The 12,160-nt window shown below is 40.6% G+C and overlaps 1 protein-coding gene across 3 annotated transcripts in view; it reads right to left on the reverse strand.

Annotated features, from left to right (window-relative positions):
* LOC124146494 (pleckstrin homology domain-containing family H member 1-like) overlaps nucleotides 1-12,160 on the reverse strand; it is a 193,448-nt gene that overhangs the window by 81,090 nt on the left and 100,198 nt on the right. The window contains exon 1 of one of the 3 annotated variants that reach the window (XM_048403932.1): nucleotides 359-674. The exons of the other annotated variants lie outside the window; for them this stretch is intronic. The gene's annotated coding sequence lies outside the window, so the exon portion shown is untranslated. Of the gene's footprint in view, nucleotides 1-358; nucleotides 675-12,160 lie in introns of those variants that run through there. 3 annotated transcript variants of the gene reach the window in all.

The following is a 12,160-nucleotide window of genomic DNA, read 5'->3' on the forward strand; positions in this document are numbered from 1 at the left end:
ATTTTTCCTCACACCAAACTGTTGATAAATGGTGTAAACTTAAAGAATTCAATAACATATTGGAGAGTTTGTTTGATTTGTTATTTTCCTTCTGAAACAAGACAAAGAAGCAGTTCTCCTGGTTATGAAAACAAGGCTAATTTGCTAAGTCACAACCTCGTCCTACTAATGATCTGACAAGAAAACCTTCAAAACATGGTCATAAATATCCCTTCCTGCTAGAAAAGTCAAATTGCCCGTATGAAAATATTAGTCACGAATTGGAAATTAATCGCCTTGTCATTCTACCGCAGCAAGAAAAGAAGAGAATGTGGCCAGTTTCCCACACTGGCAACAGCATGGATAGAAATAGACTCACCGATTCTGAGTTGCCTGGAAATAGTTCCAACAGCAACAAGTGGTCTTCTACACACTGCTTAGCATGACTCCATCAAAACAAGACAAAAACTCCTTCCCCGAGAGCTCCATACCTCAAAGAGGTGTCTGGTGTGAGTAGAGGCTTCTAGTCTACTGCTTTCTTGATAACTGGGAGGATCTTTATAATACCTGGGTGCATGCACGCACGGGAGGGGCTACACGGGAGGGGGAGGAGGAGGAGGAGCCGTGACCCTTGTGGGGCTAGCATCACGTTTCTATGGCAATGATGATAACGGCTGAAGATCTGTATGCATTGTACTAGCATGTATGAAAATGAGGGGAGGGGGGAGAGAGGGGAGAGAGGGGAAGAGAGGGGAAGAGAGGGGGAGAGAAAGGAAGGAAGTGTAAAAGGGGCACAGAGACAGAGAAGAGAATGAAGAAGAAGAGAGAGAGATTTGAAGAAAGGAAGAGAAAAAGAAAGAAGCAGACAGTAAGAGGGAGAGAGGAAGAGGAAGAAAATGAGGGAGAGGAAGATAGAGAGAATGGTATGAGAGAATGAACAAGAGAGTAAGAAGAGAAGGGAAGAGTGTGAGAGATGGAAAAAGTTTGAAGAAGACAAAGTAGGGAAGAGGGAGAGTAGAAGAAGAAAAAGGAGAGAGAGAGGGAATAGAATGGAATAGAATGAGTGAGGGAGAAAGAGGGAAGGAGTAAGAGGAAAATGAGGGAGAGATGAAGAAAAAGGAAAGGAAAAGAAAATGAGGAGAAAAGAAAAAAAGAGGAAGAAAATGAAAGAGAAATGACGAGAGAGAGATTTGAAGAGAGGAAGAGAAAGAGAGAGAGAGAAAACTTGAGGGAGAGGGGATGAATAAGAAAATGAGGAACAGAAAATGGAATAGAATGAGTGAGGGGGTTAGAGGGAAAGGAGAAGAAGAAAATGAGGGAGAGAGGAAGAGGGAGACAGGAATTAAGGGAGAGGAAGCTGTAAAGGAAGAAGAAAAAGGAAAGGAAAAGAGAATGAGGAGAGAAGAAGAAAATGAAGAAAAGGAAGGAGGGAGAAGGAGAGAAGAAGGGAATGGCTGAGAAAAAGCTGATGAAACTAGTAGAAGGGGGAGATGACTAGAGGTGAGGGGGACTACCATGAGAGACTGGCATCAGGTTACAATAGCAATAAGTTATTTCACTACAGAGGAGTATACCTACAGAAGTGGTGGAAGAGTATGGAGCAGACTGAGTTGATTGTGCTTGGCAGCGTTTCTTGGTGATGGGCACTGTTGGTTGCACGGTAACAAGGTATTGCTGTCAGCAGTCGGGCTACCACCATAACTGATGGTTCTTACTGGGTAAAGGAGCCGTTACTTTGTTTGAACGTTAAACATTTGAATGTTACACCTAATACTGGGGCTGTCTAGAGGCTAAATTGACTTATCCATTCTGAAGGAATTGTTCATGTTGTTTTAGAAAGTTGAAATTATTTTTGACAATTTTCTTATTCAGCTTTGTATATTACTTGCCACTGTACAGCTTTGGAGTGCTGACTTTCACACATTTCTTTTCCTGGTTCTATTTATTAATCACAATCTATTTATATGAAAGAAAAAAAAAAAGTGAAAACAATCTTGAAAAAAGGCATTTCTTCAGAGAAAAAACAAAACAGCACAATCAACACAAAGTCATCTCCCCTCAAACAACAGCCAGTTAAGAATATATACTACTCAAAAGAAGTTAAAGAACACACGATTCTTTCATATAACAATAGTTAATCTGTCATGTTAATGTTAACTGTACAGCCTTATGAAAGAATCAGGTGTTCTTTAACGTCATTGCTTTAAGTAGCATATTATGGAACAATATTTATTTCACAATCACTCCAGAAAGTCCAGCTGAATTTTAGGATAAGGCAATGAAGGGGATTTTCAAACTGAAGAGTCTCCCTGGAATCCCTATTCAAGCGAGGACTGGACCGCTGGTTTTGTTTGTTTGTTGTTTAACGCCGCACTCAGCAATTTTCCAGCAATGTGATGGCAGTCTGTAAATAATTGAATCTGGAACAGACAATCCAGTGATTGACATCATGAGCATCGATCCACGCAATTGGGATACGATGACATGCATCAACCAAGTCAGCAAGCCTGACCACCTGATTCTGTTAGTCGCCTCTTACAATAAGCATGGGTTACTGAAGAGTGGAGGGCTGAGAGAGGTTTCATCACAATATTGAAACTGCTAAAAAGGGAAATCCTCACATGTTACAAATCCTACCTCAATCAAGTAGAAACCACAAATCACTCACATATGATAACATGTATTACCCAGGGGGATCCTCTGCTGACAGAAACCCCCCCCGAATCAGGATATTTCTCTGTAAAATGTATAAAGCAATCTCGTTATACGAACCCCTTCCCAGGTTTTACCCACAGCCCAGTGTTCCCACATTTAGAATCCAATCAGCGATATAGCTGGCCTGTGTGGGATTGTCCGATATGTGCAAATGTAATGTCACTTCAGACCATTTATCAACATGATTGCATAAGTCGACAAATTTGATGAATATCGCCTGGCATTGAAATCCCACCCATTTACATGGTGGGGTGAGCATGTGATCGTATTGATTCAAGGTGATGTACTCAATAAACCATTCGTCAGTTTTCCACAAGTAAATTGGAAGATTTCGCCATGGATGAGTACCATGGACAAATCAGAAGCTCCTGTCGACTTGGCTTGTGGGCTACAAAGTTCTTTTTTGCCAGGAGTCCAATTTTCATAAATCCGTAATTTCTACTTTTTGTTTTTAAAAGATGCATCGGAAGGATCATTTTGTCAGATTGACTCCTATCTGTCTTCATCTTTTTCTAATTTCTGTTCCATAGATATGGTTGTGGTTTAGTGTTTATCTTTATTATGGATCTGAAGGTATTGCTCATGGAACAGTCCAAAGAAAGAGCGATAAAAGATTTGGTTGTGAATAAAGTTCAGTCATATGCAATTTGATGATGAGTTTCAAATACGATTTCATCAAAACAAACCTCAATGCTCAGGTGTTCATAGCAAAAGTTCAAGGACAGAGGCAATAAACCCAGCTCACTCACTCACTCACTCAAGGACTGATTACCGCAAGGAGGCTATTGATCATGTAGATGCTACTTAAATATACTACTCAAAAGAAGTTACAGAATTTTATTTTTCCATATGGCTAGTGAATCTGTCTTCCAATTGTGGGACCCGTAAAGATCCGTGTTAGAATTGGTCTTCAGCAATCAATGATGCTTTAAGAGGTGACTATGCATGTTGTAAAAGGCAACTAACGGGATCGGGTGGTCAGGCTTGCTGGCTTGGTTGATACATGTCATCGTATCCCAATAGTGTGGATCGATGCTCGTGATATCAATCACTGGATTGTCTTGTCCAGACACGATTATTTACAGACCACCATCGTATAGCTGGAATATTTTTGAGAGCTGCGTTAACAACAAATAAACAAACAAATCCAATTGTATTGAGTAGTATACATACATTATGAGATCAACCACATCACAAAACTTGAACAACAATACAAGGACGCGTAACGTGCGTGAGGCAGATTTCTGCTTCTTTGTACAAAATTGTTTGTTTGTTGTTTAACGCCAGAGTTAGCACCATGTAAGCCATATCATGGCTAATGTAAATAATCTGGACTAGACAGCCAGTGATTGACATTATGAGCAACATCAACATCAGCATGCTGACACGCTATCAACCAAGTCAGTGGGCCTCACCAGTCAATCCATGTGGCCACCTCTCACAACAAACGTAGGTTGGTGGGGACCTATTCTGACCCAGAAATCACAATTGAAGCATTCTTCCACACAGATACTCTTCCCTTTGTATGTATCTCTGGTGGAACATGTCATCTTAGAGGGACCTTCCCCAGATAGAGCCTGGAACAGTCAGCTACACTTATACATAACGGGACATGACAGAAGACGTGGGGAGAAGAATCCAACATCTAAAACCCACAGCAGACAGGTTTTATTTTGATCTAGTTGTTACCAATGGAACTATTTCAGTGACACACTGCTTTCAACTTTCTTTGAAACTCTGGGGAGTTTATTAGTCTTTCATGCTAAACATCAAACATATTTCACGTTATTTCTTCAAATTTTCAACTCGGAGCATTAAAAATCCGAAAAGATTCAGAGAGATCTCCTGTTTTAGGCTTTAATCAAACATGCCACTTTACATGTGTAAAAGCTCCCCGGGCTGTTTTTGGCCACAAAAAACTTCAACACCCATCAAAGCGAATTCCCTTTTTGGTTTTAACAATTGTTAAAGGCAAGATTCTCGGCCAGTTTGGCACCAAACTAGTAAGCAAGCTGCATCTCCATATAATTAAATCAGAGCCAAGAAAATGACAGCCGAATATCTATGGAGTGAGAGAGTGGGTAGGCAGGTGGGTGAGTGAGTGAGGGTGTTGGGTTTTACTCACAGGACCTTTCAGTGTAACCGTGATGTAATTAGACATTGGTCAGGATCAGAATAGCAAGTACCAGTGTAATAATCACTTCTCACCACCTTGATATGATGTCACATAAAAGCAAATGAATCTTTTTGTCTTATTTTTCAGTTTATTGATATATTTACCTCCGCCGAAAGAAATTGTGAAAGTCTAAAGCTGATAATGCCAAGGCACTCTACACAAAATGGATTGGAAAATTATACAATACAATTAGCCATCACAGCCTTTAATAAAGTCAGAACTGTACATTGGACTCAGCTTTTAGCAGAGATTTCTCCCCAATGTAAATACATAGTAAAGCAAATAAACTTATTTTTCATAAAAAAAATACATGTTAATGCAGAGAAATTAACGATCTAAAATCTTAAAAAATCATTATTAGTTAAATAAGAGCATTCAACTTTTCCTTTTGAAGTAGCTGACCAAAACAAAGAAATCATTAAAAACAATAAATCATATATTCAGGAACACAAAATTTATTATTTTGTTTATTTCCCCTTACAAAGTTATAATCTGATTGTTAAGATATGTACCGGTGAAGTCAAAAGCGGCCTATTATAGCCAGAATACAAATGAAAGTCTAATGATGTGGTCAACTATTCAAAGACACATTCAGCCCAAATCATGAATGAACCCAATTTCTTGTTTTCATGTCAGACCAGGCCTGGAATACCAATGACCTCATCACCACTGGCCCCCTACAGAGTTAGTGAGTGGATGAGAATAAGAAGCTCGTGCAGGAAAGACAAAACACTCCCGTCATTACTTGATGTCTAGCCTACACATTCAAGACGGCTGCAATGAGAAAAGCAGACGACAACTTTAAGTAATAGACAACAGTTTGGCTACATTGCACTGATTAAAAAAGAAGTTTTTTTATAGTTTGACACAGTTAATGCTGTTTGTGGTCTACATATATTCCATAGCTTTGAAAGCAAGTTTGATGGATTAACATGTCCTAGATGGTTCAAAGTCTATGCTGTAAACTCAATGTAGCGAAGAGATTGTAGAACTGTGCATATTAACTGTTGGTACATTATACTTGTACCAGACAACATGAGCGAGCGAGCGAGCGGGTGGGTGGGGGGGTATGGGTGAGTGAGTGAGTGAGTGAGTGAGTGAGTGAGTGAGTGAGTTGGTGGGTGGGTGGGTGGGTGGGATGTTTGGGTGAGTGAGTGAGTGAGTGGGTGGGTGGGTGGGTGTTTGGGTGAGTGTGTGGGTTTGGGGTGTGAGTGAGTGATGCTACCATTGACAGAATTTCAGTTACATCACAACATACCATAACAATGTGGGAGAAGGCCCATCATATTTACTGTTATGTTTACTGTTTGGATGGAACCCTTGAGTATGGACCTAGTGATGACAGACCAAGTCAGGGTGAATTTTGGATTTGAACTTATGACCTCATGAAGACCCTAGCATGATTGAGGGATGTAGCTAGGAGTTTTAGCACCTTATTCAACTGGGCCACTATCTCCCTCAAAACACAGATAGGACATCTGCATTGGTGATCATGACATCAAAGACTTGTAACAACTGGGCCACGCATGCCCCCACAACACAGAGAACACCTGCATGAGTTAGTGTGCTAGCCATTCCTATCAAGATAAATGTCCACAATACTGGATTATCTGTATTAGTTTTATTCCAGGGAATGTCCTGTGATGAATATGACAGACATCCCCAGTGGCCCAGTTCACTAAGAGTTGTGTCCCTTGGGCACGCCAGAAAACTATGATTATGGGTTCAACCGGTTCGTCCTGACTATGTTCCTAGGTTTTTCAGGGTCACACCTGTGTTTGTGGGTTTCACTGAAGTGGTAAAGGACTGAGACCTCCATCATTTCAGGATTTCCTTCCACATTAAACTGACATGCCATGATATACCGTATTTGACGTAATAATTATCAAAATTAGAAAGTTGAAAGATCATAAATTTCGTGGATTATGCTGACAGCCTGAAATGTTTATATACGACAGAATCTAATTGCCAATAATTAAGGGTGCATATAAGATACGAGTGTGTATTATACACGAATAAATAAGTCTTGTGTACATTGATCAATCGGAAGGGGTGCTAACTGGGATTGTTCACTAGCCAATATATTAGCAAATATCGCCGTGGGCGCTTATAAGAGCGTACCGCTTATTACGTCGAATACGGTAACTGGAATACTGCCAAAGCGGTGTTGAACCCAACTCAGTCAGTGGAAAGAACACCTGTAGGTGTTGGTCTGTTTAATGTGGAATCTGCACAATGCTGATGGCACCTTTGCCAATTTGAATATTGGTCGGGTGTCAATTGTCCATTAACTGTCACAAGCAAGCCTGTGAGGACAGTGCTGACAGATGGGGAACAGTGCCAACAGATGGGGAACAGTGCCAAGTAATGATTTCAGATAAGCAGGGAACATCCACGAGTGGTTACCAGCACTTGTAGGCCGCTTTGATAGCAGATTTTGATAACACTAATATCTCCTCTACTCAAACAGCTTCCTTGCTATCTGGCACAAATAGTTGAGATGGAAGTCAGGCTTCTGGACAAACATGAAACAGGATGGGCTCCAGTCCTGCACCAGGAACACAAAACCAGTCATAGCCAGCTCTATTCCAGCATCAGGGACTTTTTTTTTCAGAGGAGAGAAATTAATTATGTTATAAAAGATTTCAAATATGTTAGTCTAGAGGTGCTCAAGTGGCCGTTTCAGCCTGGGTATCAGTTCGGCTGCAGTACAAGATACAAGATATTTATTGTGCAAAGGTTCCATGGAGAAACGGTGACAATATTCTTTAAACTATAAACGCATATACATAATACCGTATTCGACGTAATAAGCTCCCCGCTCTAATAAGCGCCCACGGCGATATTTGCTAATATATTGGCTAGTGAACAATCCCAATTAGCACCCCTTCCGATTGATCAATGTACACAAGACTTATTTATGCACCCTTAATTATGGGCAATTAAATTCTGGAAACACACATCGGTCGTATGTAAACATTTAAGGCTGTCAGCATAAACCATGAAATTTATCTTTCAAATCTGTTTTTTTCACTAAAATAATATTCTAATAAGAGACCCCTATTTCTAATTTAGAGAGTGCCCTGGGCGCTTATTACGTTGAATACGGTAGGTCAAGATAAAAATACAAATACCAATATCAGAATATTATGAGTCATAATCCCACTGCATTGTGTTACTGGTATACCGATATACTGCGATACGCTTTTCAAACGAAATGTATTGCAATATTGTTGTGTATGTCTCGGCATATTGGCTAAAAAAGAAGTTTTAATATTATTTGTATTGTAATCTACACAGAAACTCATTTGCAAGTTATGTTTCCCTTCAAAATTGATTGACAAAATGGCGGAAATGAGCAGGTGATTTTTCTTTAATGTTGTTATCTCCCCTGTATCCATGACTACAAAATGGCTGCGACTGATCATGAGTAATATTTTCCTTTAGGAAAATAGGATCTGCATGTACAATCAGTATCAATCAGTATCAATCATTGTCAGACACGTTAGCTCCCAATATATTGTAATAAGTATCGCAAAAAAGATAACTTTATCACACTATACAGCAATACAAAGTTTTGGCCAATACACAGCCCTAGTTATAACCAAAGATTATCTATAATGAGTAGTTCAGATTGCAGAATGTCTTCATTACCAGGTTGATGCCTGGAGGGCTTCATGTTGGAAGCTCCAGAATTTGGGGTTGGAGCATTGGAGAATACAAGTTTGAAATATTTGCTTCTTAATAATTTGTACAACACTGTATTTTGTTTCTTTGTTAAGAGTTACATCCCTTAATATTGCCAGGATCTTCTCTCAGAAAAGTGCCTTCTTTAAAACAGGATTGTCTACTGGAACAGTAAGAAAGGATTTTAGTCTTCCATATAATCTGATTATCATAAAGAATATATCTTAGCAATATTATCAAAATTGTATAAAATTGAAACTGTTAATAAATAGAACAAAACATTTGCAGACTAGGCAGTTCACTGACCCATTCACTGTTAAAAAGACAAATTAATGGTCCATAAAGTGCATAATGATCTATGCTATTGGTTACTGCAACTATATCTGCTCCCATCTCATGCTGTCTCTTTCAATAAGAAGAACAGTGTTAGAAATGAACAGATTCTCAAATGCATATGAACATTGTACTTTTATCGAACGGACCCTAAAATCTATACCTTGCAAACATAACAAGGTATTGCATCAATACATTCTTTATTTTCAACGGTGAAAGTTGTACTGCGGAAATTCTTTGCCTCGGAATTCCACATTCAGGTGAATAACAGCAGTCCTCAGCCGATAACAATTGTTACCTCACTCATTCTTCAATAAACATATTCAACATACATCTACTTGGTTCTACTTTATCCAAGTACTGAAGTTCCTAGAGTCTGAAACTTCATCTCATTGCATCCTTTTTTGCACAATCCTACATGCAGCATTTGTGGGTCCAGTGGTGGAGGGTTGGGGTGGAGGGTTGGGGTGGAGGGTTGTGGTGGAGGGTTTGGGTGGAGGGTTGGGGTGGAGGGTTGTGGTGGAGGGTTGTGGTGGAGGGTTGGGGTGGAGGGTTGTGGTGGAGGGTTGTGGTGGAGGGTTGGGGTGGAGGGTTGTGGTGGAGGGTTGTGGTGGAGGGTTGGGGTGGAGGGTTGGGGTGGAGGGTTGTGGTGGAGGGTTGGGGTGGAGGGTTGGGGTGGAGGGTTGTGGTGGAGGGTTGGGGTGGAGGGTTGTGGTGGAGGGTTGGGGTGGAGGGTTGTGGTGGAGGGTTGTGGTGGAGGGTTGGGGTGGAGGGTTGGGGTGGAGGGTTGTGGTGGAGGGTTGGGGTGGAGGGTTGGGGTGGAGGGTTGGGGTGGAGGGTTGGGGTGGAGGGTTGGGGGTGGAGGGTTGGGGTGGAGGGTTGGGGTGGAGGGTTGTGGTGGAGGGTTGGGGTGGAGGGTTGGGGTGGAGGGTTGGGGTGGAGGGTTGTGGTGGAGGGTTGGGGTGGAGGGTTGGGGTGGAGGGTTGTGGTGGAGGGTTGGGGTGGAGGGTTGTGGTGGAGGGTTGTGGTGGAGGGTTTGGGTGGAGGGTTGTGGTGGAGGGTTGGGGTGGAGGGTTGTGGTGGAGGGTTGGGGTGGAGGGTTGGGGTGGAGGGTTGTGGTGGGGACCCCCCTCCTTTCTGCAGCGTACTTAAAGGGCAAATAAAGTCAACACAGCAGTTTTGCAGATTTTAATACTTTAGGACATACCTAATCATAAATTAAATTTTAGAAATGAAAAAATCATCCCCCAAACAAAAAATTCATCCACTGTGGGGAATCCTCTTGCTTGAGTTAAAATGGGTTCCTTGTGTTTGACACACTGCACAATTTTAACTATCATGATGTAATTTTAACTATCATAACGCCCTGTCTGCCTGCTTCTGTCTTGAATTTTGTAAGACAAAATATTTTTGTCTGCCTGCTCATCCATTTGATTACCATGTCCACAACACTGAAGATTCCTTCAGTTGTTAATCAGGGGACTAATCCTTGAAAGGCATTAATTGTGCGGAATAGAGCCCAGGGCAGCTCGTGTCTTAATATCGTAACAGGATGTTAGTAATAAAACGCTTACCGTAATCGACGTAATAAGCGCCCAGGGCGCTCTCAAAATTAGAAATAGGGGGCTCTTATTAAAATATTATTTTGAGTTGAAAGATCGTAAATTTCGTGGTTTATGCTGACAGCCTGAAATGTTTATATACGACAGATATATTTTTCCAGGATTTAATTGCCCATAATTAAGGTGCATATAACATACGAGTGAGTATTATACACAAATAAATAAGTCTTGTGTACGTAAACCAATTGGAAGGGGTGCTAATTGAGATTGTTCACTAGCCAATATATTGGAAAATATCGCCGTGGGCGCTTATTAGAGCAGGCCACTTATTACGTCGAATACGGTAATTGTTCACAATATCAAAATCAAAGGTTGTTTCACACGTTCAACAACGTATGCAATGTTGATACTTTTGTAGGATTAACAGAAATAGCAGATACAGTATATGTATAACGGCTGAGAATCCTGAGATGGATATATAAACATGGCAAACTTAACAGCCAATGAACAGAAAAACAGAACAGTTGTCACCGCTGCCCCGGTAGCTTTAGATCCCACCCCCAAAAAGGTTTGTTTTCTTTAGACCATTACGGAACGTGTGATTTCATCACTTGCCCTTAGAAAAATACGTAATATTCGTAGAAAGTATTTAAATTTTCCTCTCTGAAAATGACTAAATGTATCTAGGAAGATTGATAATTGTAAAAAAAAATCGCATGTTGACTTTCCGCTTTACAAGCCCTTTACCATCTTTACATTGGGAGGTTTTTTAGGTGATACAAAAGATAAACGGACTCATTTGGTGACATGTTTTCAACATGTGTGTGTGTGTTTGTGTGTGTTATTTAACACCACACTCAGCAATATTCCAGCTATATGGCAGCGGCCTGTAAATATTGAGGCAGGACCAGACAATCCAGTGATTAATATTGTGAGGAACAATCCATGACAACAACGAGGTCACTGAGTCTGACCACCTGATCCATTAGGTGACCAACAAGGGACTGATTCTAACCCAGTATCTCCATGGATTTCAAGGCTGACATAAAAGTACTTACCGTATTCGACGTAATAAGCGCCCCGCTCTAATAAGCGCCCATGGCGATATTTGCTCATATATTGGCTCGTGAACAATCCCAATTAGCACCCTTTCTGATTGATCAATGTACACAATACTTATTTATTCGCGTATAATATGCACCCTTAATTATGGGCAATTGAATTCTGGAAAAATATATCTCTCGTATATAAACATTTCAGGCTGTCAGTATAAACCACAAAATTTATCCTTCAACTCTGTTTTTTTCTCGACAAAATAATATTCTAATAATAGCCCCTATTTCTTATTTTGAGAGCGCCCTGGGCGCTTATTACGTCAAATAGGGTAACTCACAAAACTGTCCCAAAATGCACCAGTCCTTTTACAAAAGTTTGTATCCCTGCTTGTGTCGAACACTATCACTGGAGTCACTAAATTCAGGGGTAGCCACATCTTTTCCAGATGCCTCAACTTTGCAATGAAATAACTGCAAACAACATTACAAATTTCTTACATATGCATATCATTCACATGAATACATCCTCTGGTCTACAAGTCTGCACAAAATAATAGGTAATTCCCATTTCAGATACTGGCTTGATCTCACAGTGGATTCCTGCAGACAGACATCACTTCATTCTGTAACATACCACACATGACAAAAGCCAT

The sequence above is a fragment of the Haliotis rufescens genome, unplaced genomic scaffold (assembly GCF_023055435.1).
Source record: "Haliotis rufescens isolate VD_foot unplaced genomic scaffold, xgHalRufe1.0.p SCAF_3, whole genome shotgun sequence".
NCBI lineage: Eukaryota > Metazoa > Mollusca > Gastropoda > Lepetellida > Haliotidae > Haliotis > Haliotis rufescens.